Raw genomic sequence first — 6,257 nt, forward strand, 5'->3', positions numbered from 1 at the left:
CTCCCTTTGGCACCTCCGAGAAAGCCGGAGTCTTAGCGTTAACTCCCTATAGCGCCTCCGAGAAAGCCGGAGTCTTAGCGTTATCTCCCTTTGGCTTATCTCCTACTTCCTTAATTGGAACTTCCCTCTGACTCGCAGCTTTCGAGGTAGTTGCTACCTCGCTATTGGAGCCCATCTGTCTTACAGCTTTGGGCCTACTTGTCTTGTCTATGCGACTTCCCTGCCTCGCGGCTCTAGGACTGGGTCCTTTCTGCCTCTTGAAAGCAGGCTTGTCGGCTTCCGCCGAACGTTGCCTCTTCATTCTGCCATTCGACGCTTCTTCCTCCTCGTACCGGTTGCAGAACCGAGGGTTTCTCGCAGCAAACCTTTTGAACTGCCTTCGACTTACTTCTACCGCTTCATGGGCCCATTCCAAGCGTTCGATCTCCACTTCTGTTGGGTCGACCACTACTCCCAAGCGTTGTACAATTCTTAATGCTGCACAGTACTGCGAGAGAGCTCTTTTACTTCCTCTGCTCCGTACCCTTCTCCACTCTTCTACTCCGTTTTCATTTGTGTGCTTCTCCAACACGGAGTTCATTGAATCAGCACTACTCTCGCTCCCCGAGTCCGACGCATCGCTTAATTCGTATTTATCGTCCTTGGATTGCGACTCAGTCCTCCTCTTTACATCGTCCTTATTACAGTCAGGTAATGAGTCGTTCATCTTGGTCGTACGCCCACCTGCCCGACAAGGCGGGCTCAGCGGTCCAGTATTATATACGGGGAAAGAACTGTACGCCACAGCAGCTCCCCTTACTGTGGTAACGCCATTAATACTTCCCGAGGTGGCCCGGTATCGGGAAGGCTCCGTTCGAATACAGCCGAATTTATCCCCTGGCTGCAAATCGTCCAATAGGCACGGTCCGCATAACACCCTGGATTAGGGGGTTGGCAGTTCTTGGTCACCGACATCCCGCCGCCCTCGTATGAGGCGAAACGGCGTAGATGTCAGTCCTAAACAGCTCCGCCTCATAGTCGGGCGCTATGGAGTTCGGCTAAGCCCTCACACCAACGACAAGGTGCCTACCGTAGTGAGGGAACCCCGAGGCATTCCCCAAAACCATCCCGAAATGACCCCGAAAAGACCTACAAAAGACCACGGGAAAACCCCGAGGGAGTCCTGAAATGATCTCAAAATGAACCCCGAAAGACCCCGGGAATATTCCCCAAAATCATCTAAATATTATCCTAAGTAGCATCAGAACTACAAGCGAACTTTTTACGCATATGGGTATATTTTAAGAGCTCCTGGACGGGTTATTTTTTTATTTTTGAATAACTGAATAAAAATTGAAATTTTATTGTTATTCCATATTTTTTAAATAAGGAATAATAACTTTTTTTTTTTTTTTATTTTAATAATAACTCAACTCTTTACTCAAAAATTACAAAAATAAGAATTACCGATTATCATCACTCAGGATATTTTGAATAACGATAAAATGTTATTCATTATTCAAAAATGCTTGAATAAAAAATAACTTTTTATTCGTCAATCAAAAAATTTAAAATGATGAATAATTTTTTATTTTTATTTTGATTTGTTTTATTTCAAAATGACTCAACCCTGGAACAAAAATAAAATTTTTACACGCGAAAGGACGATAACACCGAAACATTGATGGACTTATTATTTACAGATAATAGCTCAATATCATGTGCAAACCTAGAAGAATATCAGATTTCAGATCAAAAAACTATTCAATTTAAAATCAAGTTAGATAAATTACTTCAAATGAGAACTAGGAAAACCATAATTTCTTGGAAAAATTATACATGTGACAGTCTTATTAACCAATTACGACAGTTAAACTTCACTGACTTTGAAAACTTGAGTATCGAAAATAAAGCTACCTTGCTACCTACATAATAGTTACTTTCCATTGAAGCGTGAGCCAGATACGGACAGAAATTTAAAATGCAAATGCAACAACAACTTTGTGATCCTGATATTTATCTGGTTCAATTTCTGATCCGTATGGCGGTTCTGTTCGTTTCGTTTTCTGTGGCAGATTTTTTGACAGCTAACCACTTTTGAGTTGGTAGCACTGAAATAATTATATGTACGTGTATTCATAAAAGAGTTCGCCATATTTAAAAGCAAAAACACGAAAAACTAAATAACTTAAAGAAAATGTAAGAAAATTGTTTGTTTACGTACGAAACTATTTAAGTGTTACTAAAATAAATTTCTCTTTTAGAGAAAAGAGAATGTGGACCATGGAAGAGACTAGAGCGTTCCTAAGTGCATATATAGGAGAAAAAATGAATTTCTCCATGCACGCAAGAGGAAATTTGGAATGCAGAATGTGCTGCTAGATTTGGAGAGTCAAGGTGTTTTGGTAAGATTAAAATATGGTTCAATTTGATCAAAACATTTTATTTTGTACTATTTTTACAGAGCCAATCCAACAACTGTCGACGTGCTCGTATCCAAATTTTAAAATCTGGTGAGGACGTATAAGCAGAGCATCGACAACAAAAGAAGAACCGGCGATACACCTTGCAATGCGCCATATTCGGATCTTCTGGACGAGATATTTGGAGATAGTCCTGTAATTTCCAACAAGCACTCAATTAATTTGTTTGGAAAACCTTTGAGCCCTAAAGAAACACACGCCGACGAGCACCAAAAACTTAGCTTTTCACAAAGCTCAAGTTCTGATTCCAGCAGTTCGCAGCCAACACCAAACAATTCGCAGACTACGCCAAGCACTACAAGCGTAGCTTCTTCGAGTTTGCAGCAAACAAATGGTAGTAGACATCGACCCAATTTTAAGCAAAAAATGTCGGCCATGAAGTTGCAGCATAGACAGGAAGTTGCTGATAAAAAACTGAAACTTCTAGAAGCTGGAGAAAATGGAACAGGCGCTGCAGCTTAAGCAGAAACGCCATGAAATAAAATGGCCATGTTGAAAGCGTTCATGGATTCGAGAAAGATGTGACCGTGTTTATGGTGAATGTATTTTGTTTTTATAGAGAAATTAATTTCTTAGTTAACATGCAAATATGTGATATTTTATCTATATATGGTGAAAGTATTTATAAGAATAATTGAAGTGTCTTTTTTTTTAACTAGTTAGAATGTAAATATGTGATATTTTATCTGTATATAGTAGAGGTACTTATAAGAATAATTGAAGTCTCGTTTTTGTTGTCTTGTGTAAATAGAATGGTTTTAAGAAATTTTTAATCAGAGTTATTTTATGTGTATAATAGTTTTAAGAAAAGTGAAGTCTGCGATATTTTAATTTTGAACATTGTAAATATGTAATATTTTTATTGCAAACTTTGCGCCACTGTCAAAAGCTTTTGTTGCCTTGAATTATTTAAATAAAAGCAAACGATTTATTTATTAAACCATACACATCTCTATTCCCATTATTTTCTTATATATGGTTTATATTTGAAGCAAGAGAAATGCTATGGTAAATGGATAACATTTGAATTTATAAGCCTTGAAAAATTAGGTCACGACGATTTCCAAATGAATTATCATAGTCTTGAGAACGCCCAATATTCACAACCTCTTCTTCTATCCACGATTCATCTTCAATACTGTCGTGCTCTAAACAGCAAATGTTGTGAAGAATATATCCGCATATAATTATTTTGACTACTGAACTTGAGTCTACAATTTCGTTGAAGTGAAGTAATCGTCGGAATCTTGTTTTGAGCAGTCCGTATGCATTTTCAACAACAATTCTTGTTGAAGAATGTATAAAATTAAAGTGCCTCTGAGCCGGTGTCAAAAATCAATTATCACGAAAGGGACTTATTAACCATTGGGAATTTCCATACGCTGAGTACCCAAGCAAAAACGAGTTAAAATGAAAGGCCGATTCCATATTACCCGTCGCTCTTTCATATAAATTGGAGCGTCTCAAAATTCGACTGTCGTGTAACGAGCCTGGTTCCCCGGCGAATACATCTATAAACATTACAAGACATTCCATCATATTTTGGCCAAATAGATTTTGATATTGCCACTTGAGGGCAGTGCGCTGCCACAACGTCCGAGAAAAAAATATAAAAAAATAAAAAATAAATATTGCACAGGTGGGTATGTTATTCCACTTTGTTTGTGCTTTCTTCAAGTAGAAGCTTTGGATATTCCCCTTGGCTACAGCTAAGGGTATACCTATTTCGACACTGATTATTTCCTCGTTCATCCCCGATGAGCCCCTGCGTGCTAGCTCGTCGGCCTTCTCGTTACCCTCAATCTCCCTATGACCCGGGACCCAGATAACGCGTAGTTCTAGATTGGAGGATAACTGGGATATGAGTCGCTTACAAGCCCACACTAATTTTGAGTTAATGTGTGGCGAGGAAAGCGCTTCTATCGCTGCTTGGCTATCCGACAGGACGCAAACTTTACCAGATACATTCAAGCTCTCCAGTGATTTACAGACTTGCCAAATCACGAGGATTTCTGCTTGAAACACGCTGCAGTGCGATGGGAGTCTGAATGATGCAGACAAATCTAGGGACTCAGAGAAGACTCCGGCCCCCACTCCCGATTCCATCTTGGAGCCGTCAGTTTAGATTTGGACGTCGTCCCTTATGCCCGGGTTTCTCTTCCACTCGTCCCTGCTTGGAATGGCGGTATTACAGCCGTACACAAACTTCAGTTTACGAGGGTAATAATCTGTCTCGGTACTACATGTACCATCCGGATGTTTTTTTACGATACAACTATGCCCTTGCTGGGTATCCTCCCAAGACCCAGACTCCCTGAGTCTCAGTGCGGTTTGTGACGATGTACAAAGTATATGCAAGTCGATCGGAAGCAGGTGCAAAATGGGGTCTAAAGCAGCTGTGGGGCAAGTGCGTCCGGCCCCTATGGCACCAACGCACGCAGTACGCTGGACTTTTTGCAGGCTGGTGAGATTGTAGCTCTTACTTAGAGCTTCCCACCAGACTATGGAACCATAGGCAAGGACCGGTCGCACCAACGCCTCGTACATCCAAAGTACCATGCTTGGCTTGAGTCCCCATTTTTTACCAAACATTGATTTGCAGGCATAGAAGGCGATGCAGGCCTTCCGTACCAGCTTTTCGATGCATACTTTCCAATTCAACTTGCAGTCAATTGTTAGTCCCAGATACTTGGTACTCGATGACAGGGTTAATTGCTGGCCGTTTAAGAATGGTAGTCTGAAAGCAGGTGGCTTGTACTTCCTCGTGAAGAGAAGCAGGTCCGTCTTGTCGGGAATTAACCTAAGGCCCCATCCCTGTGCCCACCTGCTGAGTTTAGCCAAGGCCCTTTCCATGATTTCGCTCATTACGGAGGGGAAAGGACCAGATCGCCACGTCGTCGGCATACGCCACGATCTTAACCCCCTTGCGTTAAGTTTTCCCAGGATTTCATTTATGGTGATCAACCAAAGCAGAGGTGAAAGCACCCCACCCTGTGGTGTGCCTCTGCATAGTTACCAAGATATTGTATAAATAATTAAAGAACTTTTTTGTGTAAATTTTACCAATTAACAGACGTGCCGTTGAGCGATTCAGTCTAAAATGCCGTCTGAACTCTTGGTCAGTATAACTTTCTATAACTTTTAGAAAATTTGTTATTTTTTCTCACTCCTCTTCATTTTCAGAGGAGTCTACTGTATTCAGAGAAGAATTTAGCAGTTCCTCTGTCCTGCCGCTGATGTTTGCCGACGGACGATGACGTTTCACACATCATCTATAAATTTATAATGAAAAATTATAGTAATCCCTTTAAAATATTTGGTATAACTTACTTCAAAGAATTGTTTTTCCATTTTCTCTTTATTTGATTTTGCGTTTTTCTATCATTCATTTTTGTGTACCTTTCTTGTTCTTATTTTCAACAAAACAGATGTTTTATATTGGTGCTACCAACTCTCATAACGTTGATCCAGATCGTTCCAATGAGATTTGAGCCAGAGCCAGAGCTCGATAAACCAATGGAACGGCCCTAATACCCTGTCAAATGCAATGGCCACACTGACATACTCCAAAGAAGTCAGTGTTAAGCTTATGAACAATTGGTATGATTTTGAACTTTCAAATTTGAACAAGCATAAACTATATCTTTACAAAGTCGCTATAACAACTGGGGAATGGAATGAATATATCGCTATAAAACGTAAATATAAACAGCTAATTAAGATTAAAAAACCGAAGTATATGGAACACAAAATCGATTGTAACAGAAAGGTAACAGCAAGGCCATGTGGAAAGGC

General features: G+C 40.2%; 1 long non-coding RNA gene across 1 annotated transcript; it reads left to right on the top strand.

Moving 5' to 3' along the window:
- The first annotated feature begins 2,106 nt into the window (after window positions 1-2,106).
- LOC137247989 (uncharacterized) lies at window positions 2,107-3,362 on the top strand. The gene is made up of 3 exons (XR_010951980.1): window positions 2,107-2,178; window positions 2,244-2,384; window positions 2,444-3,362. It is a non-coding gene; the product is annotated as an uncharacterized lncRNA (long non-coding RNA).
- Window positions 3,363-6,257: the final 2,895 nt, after the last annotated feature.

This window comes from Eurosta solidaginis, chromosome 4, assembly GCF_040869045.1.
Source record: "Eurosta solidaginis isolate ZX-2024a chromosome 4, ASM4086904v1, whole genome shotgun sequence".
Taxonomy (NCBI): Eukaryota; Metazoa; Arthropoda; class Insecta; order Diptera; family Tephritidae; genus Eurosta; species Eurosta solidaginis.